The sequence below is a fragment of the Anolis sagrei genome, chromosome 1 (genome assembly GCF_037176765.1).
Source record: "Anolis sagrei isolate rAnoSag1 chromosome 1, rAnoSag1.mat, whole genome shotgun sequence".
NCBI classification, from domain to species: Eukaryota; Metazoa; Chordata; class Lepidosauria; order Squamata; family Dactyloidae; genus Anolis; species Anolis sagrei.
Genome location: NC_090021.1, coordinates 44244965 through 44272259, shown reverse-complemented (window position 1 = coordinate 44272259; position 27295 = coordinate 44244965).

The window sequence follows — 27295 nt, the reverse complement described above, 5'->3', positions numbered from 1 at the left end:
GAGAGCGGGCCATCCAGCCAGAGTTCAACCAGCCAGACGGCGATCCCGGGGCTCGGGCGGTATCTCAGCGACGGGCAATGGCTGTCGAAGAAGCCTAGCCGCGACATCCACGCCCAAGCCGGCTGACCCAGTGCCGCCAGCCTGACAGAGTCAACCTTCTGCGACGGCAATCACAGTGTCGACCAACCCCTTCTTCACAACCTGCTGTCCTGGAGGGACCCTCCACGTCTACAGGTAACAGCACCACACTGGTTTGGCCTTGGGGCCAAAAATCAGACGCAAACCACATCACTTAGTCACACGGATTCAGCGCCGGCTGCACCTGGGGTTTCGGTCATTAAGGCCGTTTCCCGTGACTCTGCTGTGGCCCCAATACCCCTAGAAGTGGCTACAACGGGGGAGGCCAACCAATTTTGGGGAACTTACAAATGGGTTCTGCCGATAATCTCTACGGCAGCCGCGGCCTCGCTAGGGGCCCATTTGGCTCAAAAACCATTGATAAGATCCTCAGGAATGAATATATAGATATTTTTTCCTTATACATTACAAAAGTAGAGAACAATGGAAAACAGGATCCGGATGAGGATGCAAAGAAAAATTAAAGAAAACGAGGGTTGAACAAGATTGGAAAAACTGGATAGCTTGCTACACCCTAAGTCCCTGTTTAAATACCAAAATATAATTTACGGGGCATATGTTAATTATTCCGGTCAGGCGTGGCTGATTTAGGATAACCGCTTGTGTGCTGAGGCCGCCACGATGCCTAATAAGCGATGGGACCTCATTGATAGTCAACTGTGGATGGAGGTAATGAATACAACCAGATCTGTCTCCGGTGAGAAGGCCGATAGTGGCCATACCATCCAAAACACTAGGGGAGGTCAGCCCTTTCGGCAAGGAGGCCTAACACAACAGCCACAATATGCCAGGATAACCAAACAGCTAAGAACTGTTATAAAGGAAGGCCCGCAGGACTTAATACAAGAGACACCCAGTTTACTAGGAAGAACCCTGCCCAGGCTAATGTTCAAAAAGGGCCCCAGCCCAATTAGGTTGGTTCCTCTTAGCGGTTGGTTGAAAATGGACCCTAACAGGGCTGCGGCAATTTATTTGCTTCGTGGCTTTATTGATGGGTTTCGGATTCCGGCTGCTCCCGGTTCATCCAGCCGATTTTGAGTTATTGAGATTTCCGTTTCAGGGGCTCTTCATAGGGACCGAGCTCTACCCATGGGGTGCGCAGTGTCTTGTGCAGTGTTTGAAACTTTTATTCGGCATAAGGCTACCTTACGGGAATTTCAGCAAATAATTGGCCATTTCAATTTTGCATGTGAGATAATAGTATCTGGCCAGGCCTTTCTCCGTAGACTTTGCGATCTATCGCGGGTGTAGCCTTGCCTCATCATCACATCACGATAACACTAGCTATAAAGTCGGATTTGTGCATTTGGCTACAATTTCTTCGCCAATTTAATTGAGTTTCATTTTGGCGACAGGAGCTACCGATTAAGGATGCCCTACAGGTCTCATCGGACGCCTCAGGCGCCATAGGTTTGGTTTACTTTGAAGTGCACTGGTGTGCAAAAAGGTGGCCTGAAGGTTGGCATTCTTTGGGTATAACATCAGATTTAACCTTTTAGAGTTTTTTCCCTTTCTGGTGGCAGTCACCCTTTGGGCTGACGGGTTGGCCAATTCCACGGTCCATTTTAGTGTGACAATATGGCCACAGTTAGATTTTAGACAATATTATAAACTACCCGAGGCCATGCCTGTGCCTCACAAACACTTGGCTCAATTTTGTGTCTACCATAGGAGGAGAGGTTTGGCCCCGCAATCCATTAGGTCTAAGTTGTCAACCCTTGCTTGTTGGTTTAAAGCCCAGGGCCTTAGCGATCCCACTGAGGGCTTTCGCATTCACAAAATTTTAACGGGATGGTCTAGACAGCGCTGACATCCCAGAGATGACCGCTAGCCCTTGACACCTACGATTCTTAAGGGACTTTGGCGAATATGGCCCCGGCTGTATACATCGGTCTACGAACAGGCTTTATTTCATGCAGCGGCGTTGACTGCAATTTTTGCAGCTCTGCGGGTGAGTGAATTGGTGACATTATCCAAGTTAGATACCTCACACCGCGCATTGCCGTTTCTGATGTCAGAGTTTTCCAAGACAAAATGGAGGGCAGGATTAGAACGTCAAAGACTGACCAAGGGTCAAGGGGTCAGGCGATTAGCCTTTTAAAGTTGCGGGGATGAAGATCTCTGCCCTGTTTTAGCTATGCGGTAATCACTGCGCTCAGGGGCACGGCAAACGTTGCCTGTTTTCAAATCAGGATGTAACACCACTGACTAAGTATCAGTTTTGGACAATTACAACCAAAGCGCTGGACCTCCTTGGTATGGGACACTTTAAATTCGATACACACTCATTTAGGATTGGGGTGGCCTCTTTAGCAGCAGCAATGGGTTACGGAGATGAAGAAATCAAAACCTTAGGTAGATGGAGGTCCAGTGCATTTAAGAGTTACGTACGTTCAATTTCATTATAGTTATTGTGATCGTGGCAGATCACGTTGGGCTGGCACATAGATGGAGGGTCCTGGTGTACAGACACAGTTTTGTCTTCTGGGCAAAAAGGCAAGCCCACAAGACTGCCTATGGCCAGCATTTGGATCTCGCTTCCATTGCAAAGGTACAATGGAGAGGCGAATGAGGCCTGTGTTGGGACGGTTTGTGCCCCTTGGTTGTTTGATGCCAGGAGCTGGCTACCTCCTGATGTATTAGTGATCCACCTAGGTGGTAACGATTTGGGCCTGTTAACGACAAAGGCGCTCTTTTTACAGGCGCGTGCTGATATGCGGAAGATTTGGCGGGCATGGCCCCGTGTCCGCATCGCTTGGTCGGCCATTATACCACGTCGCAGGTGGTTGAGAGGAGGTGACGTGCGGAGGCTAGAGAGAGCCAGAAAACATGTGAATATGGCCATGCAAAGGTTCATGTTCAAAGAAGTGGGTCTCGCTTCCATTGCAGCGGTACAATGGAGAGGCGAATGAGGCCAGTGTTGGGACGGTTTGTGCCCCCTTGTTGGTTTGATTCCAGGAGCTGGCTACCTCCTGATGTGTTAGTGATCCACGTCAGTGGTAATGATTTGGGCCTGCTAACGGCAAAGGCGCTCTTTTTACAGGCGCGTGCTGATATGCGGGGCTGGCACATAGAAGGAGGGTCCTGGTCTGCGGACACAGTTATGTCTTCTGGGCAGGAAGAGAGGCCCACAAGACTGCCTATGGCCAGCACTTGGGTCTCGCGTCCACGGCGAATGTGGAATGGAGAGGCGAGAGAGGCCTGCGTTGGGACGGTTTGTGCCCCTTGTTGTTTGATGCCAGGAGTAGGCCCCCTCCTGATGTGTTGGTTATCCACCTCGGTGGTAACGATTTGGGCCTGCTAACAGGCAAAGCCCTCTTTTTGCAAGCATGGGAGGACATTTGAAAGATTTGGTGGACATGGCCCCAGGTGCACGTCGTTTGGTCTGCTATCATACCTCGTCGCAAGTGGCTAGGAGGAGGTGACGTGGGGAGGCTGGAAAAAGCCAGAAAACGAGTGAACCGGGCCATGCGACTGTTCATGATCCATCAAAGGGGTCCTTACATTGAACACCCAAACATCACACGTGACGATGAGAGGTTATATCGTGGTGATGGAGTACATCTTTCAGAATTGGGCAACCAACGATTTTTTTTTTGGATTTACAGGAAGGTATTAGAGGGGTGTTGGAGGAATTGGTGGGGGATGGGGGCGAAATAGACATTTGCCCCCAATCCGTGGCATAAATAGATAGGGAAATTCCTTTAGTCGGTGTGCACCTAGGGCACCCCTTTAAGGGGTGAAAGACCGTTAAGTTAAACACTCACCTACAGTTAAAGGGTGAGGTGTAGTTAAATGGCCTTTAATTGGAAGGAGTCTCGATACAAGAGCTCTGGAAGAGACTCCTCATTCCTTTCCCTTGATGGTGATACGGTTTGATTACCGAAAACCCAGGTGCTTCGCCCGGAAATTGTTATTATCGGGTAGTGATACTACCTGGGTTAGGTTACACCAGTTCCTTGCACCCTTGAGTTAGGTTAAGAACTTAAATAGGTAACGCTAAATAAAAGTTGCCCAATTTGAATCCAAACATTGGTGTTGTGTCTTTTATTCTCGTGTTTTACTTCGGGGGTTGGTAGACAATAGTTTTCCTCTCCCCATAAAATGGGGAGAGAAAAAACATTTGTCTGCCTCCCACGAGGCAGGGAGGAGTTCTGGTGGAACTCTCCAGAATATCTGGGGGCGTGGCCTGCTAGCACAGGCCAGGCCCTCCCAGGCTCATTCTGCGCCTGGAAGTTGGCCCACCACTCCCGCCCATTAACAGTATATCTTGCGGTTGCCTGCGGAACCGGGTAGGAATTTTTTCCTCTTCTTGTTTCATAGGGGGGGTTTTTTGCCTACCCTATACTGTTTAGGGGCTAGATAGAGGAAGTGGGCTATGCATTAAGTAGGCCAGGCATAAATAGATAGGGAAATTCCTTTAGTCGGTGTGCACCTAGGGCACCCCTTTAAGGGGTGAAAGGCCGTTAAGTTAAACACTCACCTACAGTTAAAGGGTGAGGTGTAGTTAAATGGCCTTTAATTGGAAGGAGTCTCAATACAAGAGCTCTGGAAGAGACTCCTCATTCCTTTCCCTTGATGGTGATACGGTTTGATTACCGAAAACCCAGGTGCTTCGCCCGGAAATTGTTATTATCGGGTAGTGATACTACCTGGGTTAGGTTACACCAGTTCCTTGCACCCTTGAGTTAGGTTAAGAACTTAAATAGGTAACGCTAAATAAAAGTTGCCCAATTTGAATCCAAACATTGGTGTTGTGTCTTTTATTCTCGTGTTTTACTTCGGGGGTTGGTAGACAATTGCTTATAATGAATTGGTCACCTTACAATCATAACCACAAAAGTTGTATTTCTGTGTTCATTCACACACACACAAACTTAATGTCTGTTAGTAAAAACCTCACTCCCTGCACTGGGGGAAGTAGATTTACGGCCCTATCAGATGCAGAGCCCCCTGTATTTCTACACATTTTCAAACACAGAGTCTTACAGATCCCGTCACACAAAGCAAGAGTTATTCCATGGGTTGCCTGTGGTAGTCTGTTTTTAAAATGTATGGAAATGGGAGGAATGTGAAATTGGGGAGGAATCAACTCCATTCCTCTTCCTGTGCATAGAAATGGCTAAACCCAGATGGGATGGGAAGTTTTGGATTTTAAAGTCGGATGAGAACTGTTGTTAAATTCTATTTCTTTTGGAAACTGAATGCCACAAAATGCCACACTGAGACCCTCCATTCCCCCCCCCCCCCCCCCGTAAATGTCCTTACTCTATGAATGGCAATGCTTTCAAATTCTTTATAGTTAATAGAAATAAATGGTTAATAGAAATAGATAGAAGGTGCTACAATAGCCGTGGTGGTGCAATGAACTGCTGAACTGCTGACCTGAAGGTTAGCAGTTTGAATCCAAGAGATGGAGTGAACTCCTGTCTATCAACTCTAGCTCCAGCTCCTGTCAACCTAGCAGTATGAAAACATGCAACGGTGAGTAGATAAATAAATAAATAGGTACTGCTTTGGTAGGAAAAAGCAAAAGAGACACTCAAAGAAATCTTGCCAGCCACACTTGAAAATGGAGAAAATCACCTCCCCAGAGCCAGATATGAAGGGTGGAATATAAATAAAATGTAGTGTTGTTGTTGTTGTTATGCCTACTGATGTTCCAAATTAACATGGTTATTCCTTTGAATTCATCTCTGCAGTGTTGATGCTAATGAAAAAACTCATTCAAGTTGGATGGAAGATGAGGAAGAAAAAAGGGGCTAGCTATGCATAAAAAAATCTTTATAAGAATGAGCTGGCAGGGACTTTGCTCCCCAAGAATTAGGAGACCTTGAGACAGGAGTGGGATCAATCAATGTTTTATGGGAGAGGAGGAAGGTTGGAAGTGGACAATACATTATCACAGTTACATGAAAACCCTGATTAAAAGCTTACTGGAAAGACTGCAAATCTTTTATATTTCCTTTATTCCGTTTTGAGTAGGTTCTTGTGCAGGAAGGAGGTAGCTGTATATCAATTATTATTATTGGTTAATAAGTATATTTAAGGTCGTGTACTTCTGTAAGCTGTCCAAATATTGACTTTGATCATCAAAACCCTTACTTATGAAGGCTTCTGCTTCTCAAGAGACTTCAAAGTTAATGAGTAATAAATTGTAGTTAGTATGTTCATAATCCATAAAACTGTTTCGTGGTGAATGGATTAATGCCTTGTGCCAGTCAATACTCAGACATTGGGTGTTTTTTGTTTTTGTTTTGCCATGCATGGAGACTAGGCAACCTCCTCCTGCTATATAACTCATAGCATAATGCCTCTATTAGAGAATAATTGCTTTATAAGCTCTTCCCTCAAAACAGCAGTGCAAAATTCTAATGATTTTTAATTTTCAGTGGCCACTACCATTTTGCCACCTAGGCATTCAAACAGACCAGAATTGGTGGCATGGTGCACAGAGCAGAACTCATTGCTAAGTTTTTGCATTTCACCACTCTATTAAAAATGATCGGGGTATAGGATGGCAGCCTGTGCTCGATGGGGTTGCATTTCCCCTAATGACACAGGTCCATAGTCTGGGGTCCTTCTGGACTCAGCTTGATGTTCAGGTGTTGGCGGTGGCCGGGAGGGCTTTTACACAATTAAAGCTTATGCACTAGCTACAACTCTACCTTGAGAAGTGTGACCTGACTATGGTGGTCCACACCTTAGTTACCTCCAGGTTGGACTACTATAATGCACTCTACATGGGGATGCCTTTGAAAACGGCCCAGAAACTGCAAAGCTTGGCAGCCAGGTTGTTAACTGGAGCAAATTACAGGGAGTGGTCAACCCCACTGTTCAAACAGCTCCACTGGCTGCCAATAAGTTTCTGGTCTCAATTCAAGCTACAGGCAATGCTCTAAACCTATAATGCCCTAAACAGTTTGGAGCCTGCCTATCTTCACGACCACATCTTCCCCTACAAACCTACATGATCTCTAAGATCTTCTGAGGAGGATCTCCTCTTGCTCCCATCCCCGTCACAAATGTGGTTGGTGGGGACAAGAGAGAGGGCCTTCTCAGTGGTGGCACTCTGGCTCTGGAATTCTCTCCCCAGGGAGATTAGGCAGGCACCCACCCTATCCACCTTCTGTAAAGATATGAAAAACATGGATGTTCTACTGTGCTTTTGATTAAACAGTTCCCCAGATGTTTTTGGCCCTTAGCTATGACCCAAAATCTAGTTCTTGCACTTTACTACTGTTCCTTACCCAGAAATACAATGCTCTATTCCATATTGCCCTCCATTCCTAATTTTATCATCTGGTTTTTGCACTTTATCCATCAGCCCTGTTCTCACAATTGATTTGCATCAGCCTGCCCGCCTGAGCCCAGAAACTGTTTATTACTAAGGCCATTGGTTGTTTGCTCAATTGTTGTTTTTATACTATGTTATGTTGCTGTTTGTTTTATATTGTTTTATGATTATGTTTTATGTACTTTTAGTGTGTTATATTTTAACTATATTGATTGAGTTTGTCCCCATGTAAGTCACCATTGGCTTATTATTATTATTGCATCAAAAAAAACCTGTTTAAAACAAAAAAAGGAAAATATAACTCTAAAATATAAAACAATAAAAACAAACATCTTCAAAATAGTGAGAGAGGAGAATCTTTCCCCCTGACATCACTTTACTGCTGACACATCAGCACAAAATTAGAGTGGATCCATCACACAAATGTAGGTGATAGAAACCTTATAGAATCATAGAATCATAGAATCAAAGAGTTGGAAGAGACCTCATGGGCCATCCAGTCCAACCCCCTGCCAAGAAGCAGGAATATTGCATTCAAATCACCCCTGACAAATGGCCATCCAGCCTCTGCTTAAAAGCTTCCAAAGAAGGAGCCTCCACCACACTCCGGGGCAGAGAGTTCCACTGCTGAACGGCTCTCACAGTCAGGAAGTTCTTCCTAATGTTCAGATGGAATCTCCTCTCTTGTAGTTTGAAGCCATTGTTCCGCGTCCTAGTCTCCAAGGAAGCAGAAAACAAGCTTGCTCCCTCCTCCCTGTGGCTTCCTCTCACATATTTATACATGGCTATCATATCTCCTCTCAGCCTTCTCTTCTTCAGGCTAAACATGCCCAGTTCCCTAAGCCGCTCCTCATAGGGCTTGTTCTCCAGACCCTTGATCATTTTAGTCACCCTCCTCTGGACACATTCCAGCTTGTCAATATCTCTCTTGAATTGTGGTGCCCAGAATTGGACACAATATTCCAGATGTGGTCTAACCAAAGCAGAATAGAGGGGTAGCATTACTTCCTTAGATCTAGACACTATGCTCCTATTGATGCAGGCCAAAATCCTGTTGGCTTTTTTTGCCGCCACATCACATTGTTGGCTCATGTTTAACTTGTTGTCCACAAGGACTCAAAGATCTTTTTCACACGTACTGCTCTCGAGCCAGGCGTCCCCCATTCTGTATCTTTGCATTTCATTTTTTCTGCCAAAGTGGAGTATCTTGCATTTGTCACTGTTGAACTTCATTTTGTTAGTTTTGGCCCATCTCTCTGATCTGTCAAGATCGTTTTGAATTCTGCTCCTGTCCTCTGGACTATTGGCTATCCCTCCCAATTTGGTGTCATCTGCAAACTTGATGATCATGCCTTCTAGCCCTTGTGGGATTGGGAGCTATTGATTGGGTTTTCCATCAATATTAAGGGATGGGAGAAAGGCAGAGAGGAAGCAGACCAACTATGGGATGTGCACAGCATCATTTGATAGGGACTATCACCTTCCATGCTGTTTTGCCTGCCTCATGTAATAAAGTCCTGGGTGAATTGACATGGCTCCAATTCCAGTATCAATTTATGGCTCCTGTTCTAAATGGTCCTGATAATATAAGCTCCTACCAACATAAATAATGTGAAAACAAGTTATTTGACAAGAGCTACGTTATTTTGCTTTTATCACTAAAAAATTACTCGTTATGAGCAAAACAGTACATTCCAGGCTATAGAAAATTGTAAACTACTACACTATTAAGGACTTTAATTTTAGACCAAGAGTGCATGTAAGTGGTGCAGCTATTTAACTGTAAAAAATATGTGTAATGTAGCCATTATTCTAATCCTTAACATTTAATTGTTATTGGCTTTTTAAGGAATTAATTAAGAGCTAGGTCTCAATTCTCTTATCTACAAAAATACAGCATTAGACCAGACTCAGAGTAGGGTTGATTTTTTTCCCTTTGGCCTTCATGTTGAAACAATTCCAAAGTATATTTATGTGCTCATAAACAAGGTATGCAATGAAATGGTGATTTTTTACTTTGAAACTTTTAATGACCTGTTCTGAATGAACAGAGCACATGCTTAATAGTTGGAAAATAATGTGTAGGTTAACTAAGATAACTACACTGGGAAGTGATTTTCCTGGTTTTTAGTTTAAAAGTGGGTGATTTAATTAGTAGCTAACTTTTCTAACACATTGGCCACAAAATCACTGCTCAAGTACTTCTAGGCTTAAGATCTTACATCCTTCAGATCTCATGGAGCTACAAAATGTATGAAACAAGTTAGTACTGGTTCTTGTAGCTGTTGCCATTGACAACTTTCAAACCTTATCTTCCCTGGAAACTTTAACTCTCTTTTCTACTTTTTCTTAGCTCTTCCTTTTTTTTTTTTTTAGCATCTGCTGTCAGTCATGTGACTATAAGAGCAAGTGTGATGGTATAGTGGTTAAATGTTGACTAGGGTGCATCAACATCATTAACCGCTTGACTATCAAACAAAAAGTGGGCACTAGAAATAATATCATACAAAAGCTGACTGGCACAACCTGGGGGTCACAACCAGACACAATGAAGACAACCGCTTTTGCACTTTGCTACTCTGCTGCAGAATATGCAAGCCCAGTGTAGAACACATTTCACCACATTAAAACAGTGTATGTGGCTCTTAATGAGACATGCCGCATTATCACAGGATGTCTACGCCCCACACCACTGGAGAAATTATACTGTGTAGCCAGTATTGCACCACCTGACATCTACTGGGAAGTAGCAGCCAATAATGAAAGGGTCAAAGCATTGACATCTACAGCCCATCCCCTGTTTGAATATCAGCCAGCACGCCAACGCCTTAAATCAATAAATGGTTTTCTAAGATCCACAGAGATACTTGCAGGAGCACCTCAGCAAGCGAGAGTCCAAAAGTGGCAGGCTAAAACCCAGAACCTCAATCCATGGCTGATACTGATTCTGGGCACACAGAAACATTGATGTACTCTGGCACCATGAGATTCAGAGCCAACCTTAAGAAATGTGGCCACAAAGTGGAGTCCACGACATGTGAGTGTGGCGAAGAGCAAACCACAGACCACCTATTACAATGCTGACTGAGCCCTGCCACATGCACAATGGAGGACCTTCTTATAACTACACCAGAGTCGCACCAAGTGGCCAGCTACTGGTCAAAAGTCATTTAGTAGAATGCTAAGTTTTTAAAAACTTTGTTTGTGTTTTTAAATACATGACAGCTGTACCCTTGGTTCGCTTCTGACATGTTAAATAAATAAAGACATCAGTTGTATAATATAAGCATGGTCCCCACATCCTAAAGTAGGGCACCAGGACAGGAACTTTGGTGAGCCCTCCTACCTATTAGTAAGCTAAAGGGCAGTGTCATGCTGTACATGATTTAGGATAAAATAAGTCAGTTTAAATGGTGACAGAAAAGTAATATTTATACTTATTTTAAACACTTTCACGTTTCTCCCCATTCCCATAGCTTACTTGGTCCTTTCACCTTTATGCCCTCTTCTGGAGCCTCTTTGCCTTTCAGAATAATTTACATTTAAAGGATAACAGGGATCTGATGTGAAATGTTTCTCCTTGTTCTCATAGCATTCATTGGGAATAATTCTAGTGGCAGGAAGTGGAGCTGATCTCTGTGTAAACATAGGAAAAAGGGTGGGGGGAGGAGGCAAAAAAAAGAGGGATGACTCATTTTTTTTCCCTAACACATCTAAAAGGTGGGAAGATTCAGATGGGCCCCATACTCTGTGGAATCAGGTGAATTAGAGGTGCACAGCCCCTCTGAATTCCATGAAAGGTTGCCGGAGAAGAAAAGAAAAAAAGTTTTCCAAAGGGCTGCAGAGAAAGAGAAAGAAAAACATCTCCAAAGGGCCCCTAGGGAAAGAGAGAAACGTCTCCAAAAGTCCCCACTCCAACCTCCATCCTGAGATCCCCAGTTAGAGCCCCTTTGTGGGGACAATGAATGTAGGCAACTATTCTCATGAGGTTGCAAAAGAAAGAATGATATGGTACAGAAGAGAAAGAAAACAGAATCTGAATGATAGTATTTCAAATGGATTTGAATGGAATGAAGGGGCAGGGTTACTTTATCAGAGAAAATGGCTGTGAAGTTGTGAGCATGTGTGCAGATCTTTTTTTGTTTTCAGAAGCAGAGGGGAAATGGCACAATAAAGTGGATGTATAATGAACAGCATGTGTCATGTAATTCATTAGCAAACTACACAACTATAAAAATGAAAACTGGAAGCTTCTGGTTGTCAAGGATATTTGAACACATGGCCTTGGCATAATAGCCTCTTCACAGATCTTCATTTTCTTCCTCTTAGCTGCTGTTATTAATTCTCTGTGCACTGTATGAATCTTCTTCTATGAGGCAATGAAATTTGACCCTTCATCTTAGGAATATAACCATCTTCTCACAATGTACCGAGATTGAACTGAAGGAGGTGGGGAGAAAGAAACCTTGCTTAACAGATTTTCCAATTCCACATCCTATACCAGTCTTCCACTATTATTATTTATAAGTGGTCCAATTTTCTCTCTTGGCATCACTAGCTCATAACCCTAGGGATATATTTGAAAAGTATTTCTGATTATTGCAAATCTTCCCAGCAATTTGCCTTTTTGTACTTCATTTTCTTCTGATACACCTCTTTTTAACTTGTTTTCCTTTTTACCTTGCGGATTAGCATAATACACCCCCTACTTCATTGCTTTACAGATATTTTCTTTGCAGGGTGGGGATTTGTTCAAGCATATGAGGCAATAAAAATCAAAAATATTCAAAACAAGTTGTCAGAAAGCATATTTCTTGAATCAAGAAAAACTGAGAAAGAGAATCCCGGACAATGAGCAATTTCATGATGTGACCAACTTTCTATAACATTTGAGGCATAGACAAAAATTATTTTAAGTTACATGCATTCTTGTTGGTTTAATTTTTAAAAGATTCCTTTTTTAGTTCTAGATGTTATCTACACATTGTTTCTCTTATGCTTTTTAATACAATATCATTTGAAAGTTATAATTTTATGAATATTTTATTGCATTTAGTGAACCTGTTTTGCATTTTTATGTCTTTGGATGCTGGACTAGGATTCTGGGAAACAGTCAGAGAATCCTATTAAATAATCTTGGGCAAGTCAGTCTCCTTCAGGTTCAACAAACCTCCTTGGAATAAATCTTGCCAAGAAAACCACACAATAGGTTTGTCTTAGGGTTGACATAAATTGGAAAGGACTTGAAAGTACACCACTACCAATATGCTTTTGTCTGTATTCCTTTCAGTTTTGTAAGTTACCCTGCCCCCATTTTAGGAGACTTGCAGACCAGACTTGCCATATATACTCGAGTATAAGCCAACCCAAATAGAAGCCGAGGCACCTAATTTTACCACAAAAAAACTGGGAAAACTTATTGACTGTAGGATAAGCCGAGGGTGGAAAATGCAGCAGCTACTGGTAAAATTCAAAATAAAAATAGTTACCAATAAAATTACATTAATTTAGGCATCAGTAGGTTAAATGTTTTTTTTTTATATTTACATAAAACTGTCATTTAAGAGAAGGATGTCCTACTCTGATTAAATCATTATTCTAACCTTCTTCAATGTAAATGTGCTTACATATCCTTCCAATAATTACCATAGTTTTCGGGAAATGCTGTGTGTAAATGAATAAAGAAAAGTGGGAAAGACTGGTGCCAAGAAAGAAGGAGAGGAAGGGCTGAAAAACTAGTCGTATACTCAAGTACATTCAGTATTTGTTTGCCAGCTTTGTGGCCTGGGAATCAATCTAAGAAATACACAGTGTAACCTATATTATAACATAGTAGTTATGACATGCAATTCAGAAAGCTAGATGTGTTAGAATGTGTGTTCGTATATCACCAAGCGTTACCTTAAATATCAACATAACATTAGTAAAAAAAAAAAAAAAGTAAGAACAAGGAGAATCCTAAAAACACTATGAGGTGTCAGCAGATGTTACCAAGAATAACTTATTATAATGGCTGATGTAGTAGTTAACAGGCAGCCATCCTAATTACAAATGTACTAAATGCATAATCTTTTTTGTTTTGTTTTGAGTGAATATTATAAATGAGGGACAGTCTGCACCCTTGTATGGATTGGGCATCTGATAGTCTGGTTGAGAATAAAAGGAGCTAAGAAAATGTCCACAGGTTGGACTGCTTTGCAGTCTGTACCATTAGAAAAATACTGTTTGTGACAGCTATCATTTCCCTGATTACTGATAAACTGCCCTGAAAAGCTGGTAATGGTAGACAATGGTGATAATAAAGGGATAGCACTTGTAGGGTTATGTCTGACTGTCTGTCTATCTGTCTATCTAATCTGTAGTCCCATTACATTTATAATGAATTTCTATTAAGATACTTATTGAGATAATGGATGCTGGTAAGCTATAGCAAGGATATTACCTCCTTGAATGCCTGTGTATTCACAGATACCTGTTTAGAGATATGCAATGGCTCAACAAATATAATTGCATTCAAAGACGAATACATGTTTGTGGCTATGATATAAAGGACAGCATTCTGTAAAAGGTAAAGCCTTTTTGAAAGACACTATGGAAAAACGAAATAACATGGTTGTACTGTTGGATATATGGCTGAGTTATACTGTTTAAGATGGTGATAATTGTGTATGTGTTAATGACTACAAAGTTTGTTAACCTCATAAAGGTTTAGTCCTTAAAAGAGGATAACATCTTCTTTACCTTATATTGAGAGGCAATGAATATAAAATAGGCCCTTTGTGTCTATAGGGGTTTGATTCCAGAACCCCTGTGAATATCAAAATGAATGAATACAGAAGTCATGTGAGATACAGTAACATAGTAAAGTGGTATCTCTTACATAAAGTGACAAAACTGAGGTTTGTGGGTGTTATTTTTGGATTGCTAAAAAATATTTTTGTTTGCCTGCCTCAAACAGACAAGAGTTCTTGACAAGAGACATTTCACAGATATATAGACCCCACTTGCCTAGTTTCTAACAGACCTCACAACCTCTGAGGATGCCTGCCATAGATGTGGGCATAACGTCAGGACAGAATGCATCTAGAACATAGCCAATACAGCCTAGAAAAATTACAGCAACCCAATGAAACAGTCAATTTCTAGTCCCTCCTGGCATTTGAAATTTCCCGGTTGCTCTTCAGCCAATCCTTCCCCCTAAATCTAACCCTAGGTTTGTTGTTATGAGGATCATATGAAGAAGGCAAGCATGTGCATTGTCTTGAGCTTGTTGAAAGAAAGGTCTGGTATAATCATGTCATTAAATAAATAAAGCAGTGATGCCCTGATTTTAGCCCAGCTTATCAATCCTTGTTTCTGCCTGAAGCTCCTCAATACTGCCCCAAAGCAAGAGTTATGTATGTATAGTGGCAAGTTGTTCGGTCACAGCCCTTTGCTTCCATTTACAATAGTATTTGGTGCCTTGGTAGATGAATCTGTCTCTTTATTTAGATGGTTTCTTCACAGGTGAATTGTTATGCCTCTCATCCACTATACAGTATTCTAGGTGCTGAATAACACAGGCAAATAATGGCATCTTTATCCAGTATGATGAACAACAATAATAAAGCATTGCTCTTTGATTTAGGTACATTAGATTTTACAATTTGGTGGAAAAATTGCCTAAGGCAGCGCTTCATAAACAACAATAAAAACGATAACACAGTAAATCCACAACTGGCAATAGCACTCAGTATATACGTATTTGAAGGAAAATCTCACACTGAGTCTTACTCCCTAACAAGCCTATGGAAGGTTGCAATTTAAATGAGGCAATCCCTATTAGCCAAGGACAGCAGAGAATTTTGTTCTATATATTTCTTAAATATAAGCACCTGTCTAAATTGTCCTGATATTTGAGATGCAAAGAACTTGAATATTTGTAATGTATAATGTTTTAATAACATGTTTCATTGTTTTTAACATTTTTATATTTAAAACCCTTATATATTTTATTTAGTATTGTTTTATATTCATTGTTAACTACTTTGAGCCATGAGAAAGGTGAGATAAAAATGAAGTACCAATGATTAAATAAAAAATAGATAAATTTGGATTGAAAACATTTGATCATGGAAGAAAGTGAAACTGACAGAGATCTTTAAGTGTTTCAGTCTAAAAATGTCTTGTTTTAACAACTACAAGAACAACAATTTTATTTTTGTATCCCACCACCAATTCCCAAAGGGACTCGGAGCGGCTTACATGGGGACTAAGCCCAGTCAGACAGAAATTAAAATATAACACAGTAAAATTCAAATACAAATCATAAAACATAACCATCAACAATTGTGCCATCATGCCTGGGGGCTATTATTCTCAATAAAGGAGGGATGGACGTGGCATCTTTCCCCCAGGGGATTGCTTCTTGCCCTCCTATAGGAAACTGGAACTCCCAAAAACCCAAAATGCTACAAATAGTTTAAAATAAGTTTTATTTATCACAAAGTCATTTCTTCAAAACAATGAGCTGGAAAACTTTAGAGGGGTGAAGGAAAACATACATTACAGTCTCAATTAACCCTGGGTCCAAGGGGTTAGAAGCTGAGAAGCCTCACCAAGTTTCCTCTTTCCTCAATGGCTATGAATGCCAGAGCAAACCACAACCCCAGTTCAGATGGCCTATGTTTTGAAGACTCGGGATCTTCCTCTGGTGCCAAAAGAACCGGCTTGAAGGTGCTTGGGAACTCCTCAATGTTATCCAGGACGATCTGGACAAAAGCATGAGTCCCAAGGATAAAAAACCTCAGAACTGGTGCTAAGAGGTAACTTAAATCAGGGTCCTTTAGAATCAAGTCTTTTACTCACGTCCATGTGGTATGAACTCTGATGGCAGAATGAAAAGAAAAAAAGGTAGCTCTCCCCTCCTGCAGGAAGGGGTGGAGCCAAACAGTACTGGTTGACAGCTACAAGCAACCCATCCATACAACTATACATAAGCAGGGTAAAAAGGGGCAGGATTAAGCATGAAACAACAGTTTAAATCTTACAACTAACAGTTGTGACGGCCACTCGCGCCGTCACAACAATCAAACCATCAAAACAACCAATAGCCTAACCTAGAGGCCATATACTGAGCTGAGGGGTGAGGTAGGGGTTTGTGCAAAACAGTTGCAAGAACAGGGCTGATAGAAAAGTGTGGGAGCCAAATGATAACTATGGGCTAAACAGGCCAAGTCAATTTGTGCTGTACAACTAAAGGGCAGGGACAATGGTAAAGTCCAGGAGCCAGATATTAAATTATGGCTGGAGAGGCCAAAATTATCTAGTGAACTGATTAATCAAAAGCAATGTGATGTTGAAGGCTTTCATGGTCGGAATTACTGGGTTGCTGTAAGTTTTTTCAGGCTGTATGGCCATGTTCCAGAAGCGTTCTCTCCTGAAGCTCACAATCTCTGAGGATGCCTGCCATAAATGCAGGTGAAATGTCAGGAGAGAATGCTTCTGAAACATGGCCATACAGCCCGAAAATTTTACAGTGACCCACTAATCAAAAACACATTGGAACATCCAAGTTTTTAGCTCTTTGCGGAAAGTGGACAAGGTGGGTGCTAATCCAATCTCCCTGGGGAGAGAGTTCCAGAGCTGGGGGGCCACCATTGTGAAGGCCCTCTCCCTCATCCCCACCAACCTTGCTTGTGACGGAATGGTTTAAGTCCCATTCCATTCAACCCTATTCATTTGGCTGAATTGAAACCATAGAGCTGTACTTGCTGCTTGTGCTCAACTAAACAATGGAGAAGAGCTGCAGTTGCAAAGGATAAGGAATACACCATTGAATGCTATGATTTTTTTTAGTTCTATATTTAGGAAAATATAATTGTTTATACTCCTTGTAGTGGAAATTTTGGTCTGTATATTGTCCTTATTTGGAACTGTGGGGCCTCATCTACTCTGCCATATGATATAATTTCAGAATGCAGTTCAACTGCATTATAAGGCACTGCAGACTCATATAATCCAGTACAATGCAGTAAAAGTGCATTTTGAAACTGCAATATATGGCAGTGTAGATGGGACCTAAGATGTTGCAACAAGGGCAGAAGAATCTTTTAATCATGTCCTACACTGACCAATATTTGCTTTCATGGAATATTTGGGACAGATACATATGTGTCAAATGTAATGCAGGTTAAGTATCCCTTATCCAAAATGCTTGGTATTGTAAGTTTCTGGAATTTTGGATATTTGTTTGTATTTTGGAATTTCTGTATTTGCATATGGGTACATAATGTGATATCCTGGAGATGAGATCCAAGTCTAAAGATGAAAATTCATTTGTTTCATATACACTTCTACAAGTAGCTGTAAAGCAGTTTTATACAATATTTTTCAATAATGTTACGCATGAAACACATTTTTATACATTATTGCATACCAGAAAGCAAAATATGTCACTTTCTCAGCTACCTATGTGGGCCATTTTGGATTTCTGACTATCTTTGGCTTTTGGAATTCTGGATAAGACAGGCCCGTAGCCAGGATTTTGTTTCGGGGGGGGGGGGGCTGAGTTTGGTTTGGGGGGGGGGGCTGAGTCTGAATGAAAGAGGGTCTACCCTAGCAAACCTTTTGTATCGTTACCCCAATACCCCCACTGTTTGTGAACCGCTGTGAGTCGCCTTCGGGCTTGAGATACAGCGGTATATAAGCAAAGTAAATAAATAAATAAATATATTGAGCATGATGATCAGATCATGATATGAATAAACATAACAGTTTAAATAATGTACCAGTAAGGCCTTCTCGTGGACCACCATCAGAATTTCGGGGGGGGGGGCTGAAGCCCCCAAGCCCCCCCCCCCTCGGCTACATGCCTGGGATAAGAGATGCTCAACCTGTAGATAATCTCTTGTTTTGTTGTTGAAAATACATGTTGAAAGTCAAAATGAAATAGCATTTACAATTATTAATTATAGCTCGGCCTAAAGGTACATAATCTGGTGATCAGATATGTGATAAGTGCTCTTAATGATAACTGAGTTTTTAAATACCTGCTTTTTCACCCCTGAGGGAGTTCTGTTACTTTTAAATGAAAAGGTACTTGGGTCAGTTCCTTGCTAGATTAACACCCTCACAAAATAAGGGCCATCCCTCATTTGATAATTTCCCGCTTGATTCTCATATGGCATGCTATAGGATACTTCCTTTGGCTTAAAGTTATTTATTTATTTATTTTATTTATTTATTTATTTATTTAGTACACTTGTATACCGCTAATATCTCAGCCTGTGCGGCGACTCATTGCGGTTTACAACATATTTAAAAATACAATATTCACTTTAAAAATATAAAATAAAATATAAAAATACATACATATACATACATAGTATTGGGCCACCAATACAGACCGGAACATCTCATAGTTAAAGTCGTAATCCAATTCGTTATCCTTGATTGCTAGTCCATGATCAAAACATCATCACATCGGAATTAGTTGAAAACTTGCTCGAACATCCAAGTTTTCAGTTTTTTCCGAAATGCCATTATATGGTACTTTGTAAGCTGCCTGTTGCCAGGATTGGGCAGTCACATGGAAACAGAGATATCTTCATTGGTGTGTTTTCTGGCCTTGAACAAATCACTTAATTTCCCTGAGAATTTGCATTTCTCTCTGCAAATTAGGTTGATTTATTGCTCCTTTTTCCCCCATTTTCTTAAATGTAACTGCTGTACAAGGCATTTCCCCAGTGTTCTTAAACCACTGTGCCTAAACTGATTTGCCCAAGGGAATGGGAAAAAGGAAAGTGTTTATGTAGTTTTTTAGAAGACCTTCCTATCTTATTGGATGTCAATGTTAGAAGTGATGCTGCACACAATATTGCATTTCATATATCACTGTGATACTTCTGTGCAAGTCTGAACAATGTAAAGTTTAAAATGACAAAAATAATGCTACCATGTTTCACGAAACCTTGCACATTTTGGTCTGTGATCAATATCTGCAAATTGAATTTCCTTTAATATTTTCCCCAACACAGCAAATGTCAGGAGATGAAACTGAACCACTTTTTGAAGCTTCAACTCTCTTCCTTTGTTCAATGCTTCTGAATCAGAAAAATGTAAGCATGGATGATTTGCATCTTTCTGAATCCTGTTACAGTATGTCCCACTCCCATGACTGTGTAAATATATTTTATGCTTGAAGTCTTAATACTTGGTACTATATCCAAAGAAATTGGCTTATATCTACTAAAACTCAAGAAGGAAAAAAACAGCTAGGTTTAAAAGTCCACCTCCTCCCTTCCTTCCTGAGACACATAGATGCAGGCTCAAAGCAAGGGTTGGTTGATGACAAAAGATGAAATAATGAGATCAGACATGGAAAGATAGATTAAATAAGAGTCATTTTATTTTATGTATATCCTATTTAGACTGTGTAAACCTGAAAAGAGGAAGAGTATGCAAGTTCAACAGTGACTAATGCAAGATACTCCATTTAGGCAGAAAAAAAAATGAAATGCAAAGATACAGAATGAGGAACGCATGGCTCAAGAGTAGTACGTGTGAAAAAGATCTTGGAGTCCTCATGGACAACAAGTTAAACATGAGCCAACAATGTCATGTGGTAGCAAAAAAAACCCAACAGGATTTTGGCCTGCATCAATAGGAGTATAGTGTCTAGATCCAGGAAAGTCATGCTACCCCTCTATTCTGCCTTGGGTAGACCACATCTGGAATACTGTGTCCAATTTTGGGCACCACAATTGAAGGGAGATGTTGACAAGCTGGAATGTGTCCAGAGGAGAGCGACTAAAATGATCAAGGGTCTGGAGAACAAGCCATATGAGGAATGGCTTAAAGAGCTGGGTATGTTTAGCCTGAAGAAGAGAAGGCTGAGAGGAGACATGATAACCCTGTATAAGTATGTGAGAGGAAGTCATAGGGAGGAGGGAGCAAGCTTGTTTTCTGTTGCCCTGGAGACTAGGACATAGAACAATGGCTTCAAATTACAAGAAAGGAGATTCCATCTGAACATTAGGAAGAACTTACTGACTATGAGAGCTGTTCAGCAGTGGAACTCTCTGCCTTGGAGTGTGGTGGAGGCGCCTTCTTTGGAGGCTTTTAAGGAGAGGCTAGATGGCCATCTGTGTGGGATGCTTTGAATGTGATTTCCTGCTTCTTGGCAGGGGGTTGGACTGGATGGCACATGAGATCTCTTCCAACTTAATGATTCCATGATTCTATAAGTTCAGTCAAGTTTAAGAAGATACTGAAGGCTATCTCCTCAGATGAAATCTTTAAGGAGTGTGGGACTGAGCTGACACAACAACTCTACTAGTTAATTGAAAAAGGGTGGACGACAAATAAAATCCTAGCAGACTTCAAGGAGACCACCATCATCAATTACCCTTTATAAAAAGGGGGAAAGAATAGACTGGAAACTATCAAGATCTCTCCCTTTTAACCTCTACTGGGAAAATCCTCACAAGAATCCTTACAAACTGCCTTCTACTATTTCAGAAGACATCCTCCCGGAATCTCAGAATGGCTTCTGCCCTTCCAGAGGGACAGTGGACTCTTCACTGCATGGAAGCTCCAATAAAATTCAGGGAACAAATTAAACCTCTGTGCATAGCATTCATTGATCTTGCAAAGGCATTTAACAGAGTGAATCACAATGCTCTCTGGACCACCCTCCTAAAAATCAGATGCCCTGATAAATTTGTGAACATCCTATTGATCCTCCATGATGACAAGAGTCTTGGAAAGCAATGGCTCCCAAAGTGACCCATTTAGGGTGGGATTGGGTATCAAATAGGGATGTGTTATTGCCTCAACCTTATTTTCCATCTTTATAGCTATGATACTACACCTTATTAATGGGAAGCTACCCACTAGTGTGGCAAGCTATTTAACTTCAGCAGATTGAAAGCCAAAACCAAGGTCAAAACAATGTTTACTATAGAACTCCAATATGTTGATCATAATGTAGTCTCTGCTGAATCAGAAGAAGACCTACAAGCCATTCTAAACACATTTGCAAAAACATACGAAAAGCTTCGCTTCTCACTATAGATTGAAAAAACCAAAGTGCTGTATCAGGAAGCACCAGCCAATTCCTTTGCATGCCAGAATACAGCTTAATTGTGCAACGTTAAAAATATTTCTGCTACCTTGGCAGCCACTTCCCCATAAAAGTCAACATCAGCACCAAAATACAACACCACATGAGCTCTGCAAGTGCAGCATTTTTTTAATGAAGCAAAGAGTCTGAGGATCAGGACATCCGTAGGAATACCAAGATGCTTGTTAATAAAGCTATTGTCCTCTCAACCTTGTTAAATGCCTGTGAAATGTGGACCATCTACAAATGTCACTCTCAACTTCTGGAAGGTTTCATCAGCATTGCTTCTGAAAAATCCTGCAAATCTCTTGGAAATACAGGTGGACAAATGTCGGCCTTCTGAAAGAAGCAGAGACAACCAGCAATGAAGTTATGATCCTCGCCATCAACTTCACTGGACTGGTCACATTCTCCACATACCCAATTACTGTCTCCCAAAGCAATTACTATACTCTCAACTCAAGGACAGAAAATTAAATGTTGGTGGACAGCAAAAAAATTGAAAGGTGGGATTAAAGCTAACCCTAAAAACTTTGGCATAGACACTGAGAACTGGGAATTCATAGTCCTCAAGCTTTCTAACTGGAAGTCAGCTGTTACCAAAGTGCTGTGGAATTCGAAGAAGCAGGAATGGAGGGTGAAAGAGAGAAATGTGTGAAATGTGTGTGTGCTATTAACCCCACTGGCCACCAGATATCAGAGTTCCATAAAGCAAATGTGTAGCCACAGGATAAAACCAAGATAGATGATAGCCTATGATGATGTCCTCGTCAGACTTTCCTTGGGCAAAACACTGGATATCCAGACAATTCAAACATTTGGTTGCTCCTTTGCTATTCACATGTCCCAGGACTTTATAAATGAGAACAAAAACTTTCAGGTGAGCTTCAAGGGTAGACTTTTTCCTCTTCTCTATCCCAGGTCCCAGAAAATTTAAGATATACAGTACATTTTTAATTGATTCGCTGCTACTTGTCAGGGATAGGAGAAAAGCTTAGTTCCTTTTCCCCTCCAGAGAATTCAATCATGTGCTAACTCTTGGTTTTAAGGAGCCTTGGAAAATTAATTTTCTTTCTTAAGCCCTGTAGAGTTTTGTCTTATGAAAACAATGCCTTTTCCAGACTCTATCAAGACACTGAGGACCTCCTCATCATGTCAAATTTGGTGTGGCAATGTTTGACACATTTGATTTTTAATGGCAGGTTCATTCAAGTCCTAGATTTAAGCTTAGTATTCTCTTGGATTGATTGATGTTCAGAAGAAAATGGAAAGTGGATATTTATGTGAGGTTCATGGGTCACTAGTAGAATATACATTTTATCCACAGAAGGCCACATGTTCAGAGAGCTCAGAAAATCTGTCACAAATGCTGGAGAGGTTCTACTATTCATAGGTGATAGTAACTCCAAGTCCATTGGTTTGTCTTAGAGTTAGGACAACCATGTTTCCAGTGAAGGAAGGAAGAAAAAGATTGGCTTACATCTGATTAAGAAAACAATTCAAAGTCTTAATACTTCTGCCCTTGTCCTGTTGTTTTGAACATTTTGTCCTTGCTGAACACTGTCAACAAGGAATGATACTGACTTGAAACACTAACCAAAGAAAAGTATATCCCATTTGAAGGGTTTCCCCTTTTTTTCTTTTTTGGGAGACAAGAGGCTTGGTCCATTTTGACTGATGATCTTTAAGAGGATCAGAAACATTTCAAGGCAAACTTAAATGACTTCCTCAGCCTATTTGTTCTCCTGTACTGTCTGCCAAGCTTTCATGTTATCTGTCTTTTGATTCCACTCCCCTTCCCTCATACACTCTGAAGTGATGCCAGAAGCAAATGTCAGCCACCTCTTCATTTCAGCCATGGAACGTGGATTGATTTTGTGTTTTTTTAAAACATTGTATTTTTTTATATTAAAGATGGAACTGAGCTCACATTCAACTCACATCTTTCTTTTTATCTTATTGCTTATCATGAGGTGAATCTCACAGTAGTGAAGTTGTTCAGGCAGAAAAGTAGCCTTTGGTGTAGCCAGAGTACAAAAAGCAACAGGGCATACATTCCCATAATCCATTTCAAACACCAAACAGTAGTAGGATATTTTTCTCTCTCAAAAATAAAAACGTATCAAAAGCTACAGCTATGCTGCTATACAACTTACTTCTAACATATTAATAGAACAGAGCTGTATGAATTTTTTCACGGTGCAAAATCTTCCAACTATATCTTATAATGAAAGACTTTAAAAATAAAGATTGGTATATTTGTCACCAATGGGGTGGCATATGGATTGTGGGCCACTAGAACTGTGAGTCTGAAAATAGTCTGAGTACAGAATATTGTCACATTGTCCAAAGTGCCTAACAGCTCTTGTGAGTGACTAATTCAGATGTCTGACTCTTATACACAACTTTTGAGTTGTTTATACTACTCCTACGCTAAATGTGCATAGGGGGAGCATTATCACAGTTGCATTCACCACCCTCAAAGTGCACATATTTGTCTTTTCTAAAAATACATCACACATGGACATTTATGTTTGAAGGACTCTTTTCAGCACATTTTCAGTCTTCTGCACAACAGTGTATTGTTGACTATATCAGACATGAGCATTTTGCCAGCTAACTCATAATGGTCAACTGTAAGAGACAACAACTCAGTGAAAACATGAGTGAATTTCTTCCCATCACCTTCTTTCTACTATTTCTAAGCTGGAGATGGCAGTAATTGAACAAGAGTCCCTTGATATGCTAAACAAGCATTTACTATTGATCTGTGGTCCTTCTGGTTTGTGATACAATGTAAAAAAAAGCCATGGCAAAGACAGAAAACCTCCTCAAGTAGAAGATGTAAGAAGGTATCAACAATACCTCTTTAGTTTTCAATCCTGAGTTTTATGACCTTTCTTCTTTGAATCTTTCAATGTGCAATGATCTCTCTCTCTCTCTCTTTCACACACACACACACACAATCTCCCTTCCTTTCTCATATCTTCTCTCTTATTTCATTTATCTCAAATTAGAACATTTGAAAGTATCATGAATGTTTGTTTGGGGGGATGATGCTTGTTAGTACCACAGTTTTAACATTATAGATCTGTCGTCATGTTTTTCTACCTCTTAACCTTGTTCATTTATTTGCTATACTTCTATTTGCTTCTCAAACTGTCAAGCAAAAGACAGTCTTCAATGAGTATTGTAGACCTTGACTGTACCTTGACACCATTCATCATATTAGGTTTTTCAGCTGGAAGCCCTCAGTAGCTTTATAATTACACTTTCAAGGGGACGTTGTAGCTTATTTGGTAGGCTTGTATATATGGATTTTTACAATATGACACCAATATTTTTTGCTTTTATGGCAACCCACCTACTGTGCAGGTGCATCTATCAGAGTTAATTTATCTACCTTGTGCAAAACCTATACAATTTCAGGAATACACCACTCAGCAATTGTGAGTGATAGGTGCAAAAAGAAGTCGATTACTCCTTTTATTTTCATTTTAAGCACGTGTTAATTTCAAAACACATGAGGGCAAGAATAGATGAAAACTATTTAATAAGACAGTGTTGTGGTAGACTGCTGAGTATTCTTTTGTTAAGTGGATTGTTAGTTAATATTTCATAATGGTAACTTGATATCTCTTATGAATGCTAGCAGGGAAGACATGGTTAGAAAGCTCTTTCAAATGTTTAACTAAATTTGTCTCTCACACACTAAGCTTTTGTATACCCAACTCATTCTGCATTCTCATTTTTGGGACTGAATTTAACTGCACACTTCATGGCTGTGGACTTCCCTGATTCTTTCCCCTCCCTCTGAAATTTTGACATCAAGCTTCACAAGAGGTTCTGGAAAATATGAAGGCTTGATTATTTATGTGATGTTTTAATTGGTCCTAGTAAAGGTGACTTTTTTATCTGCTGTAGATATATTCCCTGTCTGATTTTGGATAAACCAATATACAAAACCAAGAACATTATGACCTGGGTCCTGTCAGTTTCTATTAGAATAAATAAATTGAATCAGTTATCAAATCACCACTGAGTCAATACACAGCTACATCCCAATGATTCATGAGACTACTCTAGTTTGTGCTAACAATAGGATTTAGTTCCCCCATATCCAAAAGGAAACAAACTCACATGCCATTTTTTAAAATTATTTTATCCCTCAGAGCTAAGGAGTGTGTCAATGCATAAAGACTGGTTATTTTGCATATGTCTTCAGGGCTGGCTAGGCAGAGTAGGTGACAGGGCCAGTCTTATGTTTTTTGTGGGTCCCAGATAGCAGAAGCTAGCCATCCTCATTCACTAAGGTCATACATACATATCCCATAGCTACAGTCCAACATCTCTTTAGTGTGGCATAAACATCAACACAGTGATTGGGTACTGTTGTGAAATAGGCGCTGTGCAAAGCACAATACCCAACCACAAAATGCAGCCTTGCTGTATACACAACTCTACTTCTGCCACTGTCAGCAGAACATGTCTGCTACAGTATGGCTAATAACTTGCCTTGTTTGCTGCTTTCACTAAAGAACATAGTACACTAATGCAGAAAGCAGGCAAAATTTGGGTTTATGGAACCTACACTGATAATTTTTTTTACCTAGGATCCTAAGAGCCACCAATTTATTGGAGCCAAAGGCAACATGATGGTCCAGCAGACAAACAAACAATAGCAAACATTAAGGGAGAAGGTTCTACTGAGCAATGGCTGAACATTGGTACTGAGTTATCCATCACTGTTTAGAATCAATCTCACAAATCTTTTTACTGTAACTTCCACTTATGCTTTTTTCTACATTCTGATTAGCTCTGCTGTTGGGAAAATTACTTTTGGAACTACAACTTTTAGAACACCTAAGCCAGAACATGCAATGCCCCTGAGAGTAAGCGTGTGTCAATCTGTAACTTCCCAAGATGTAATTCAGGATGGAGGAAAACTTTTCAATATTTTCTATTGCTAAGACAACTAGGTATCCTTGATAAATCTCAAAGGGCAATCGTTCTTAACTTTCTCATTACCCCCTTTAAATATATTTTGTTGGCATGGACTGCCAAAAATTAACTAAAGATAGAGTATTCAACAGAGCATCAAAATTCTGGAAAACCATAGACATTCCATGAATGTGGTAGCACAATGTGGACAACACTAGTGTTTGCAACATCTACAAAAGTGGCTTCTGGGTGTGTGTGCAGTAGCAAGAAATGCCATGTGCTTTCTTTTAGCCATTCTAATTCATTCATTTGAATTCATTTGTTTATTTATTTATTTACGATATTTCTATCGCACCTTTCTTGAACCCAAAGGTGGCTCAAGGCAGCTTACAATCAGGCAGCCATTTGACGCCTTAACTTAAAAATATTTAAAACAAAATTAAAAGCCAAACAATGACTTTACACCACATGTAGAAATACCAAGTGCTTAATACATTTTTTGCAATTAAATAGTTATTTTCATGACTTTTCCACAGTTTGAGATGTTGTAATGAAACTGTATAAATTATGTCTATGAACAGCAAAAAGCCTTCATTATCTATGAGATCAATAGCCCACCTCTCAATTTCTTCAAGCCTTCATAGATCCCATATGATGATATTGCAACACCTCCATCTTCCCAGGGCTCTGCAAACAACAGGTTAAGAACAATTGTGTGTGACTGGAAAAAAAGATTGGCCCTAAAATTTTGAAAATGAAGAAGAGATAAGAAAATTATTTATACACACACACACACACACACCAGGATTACTAAG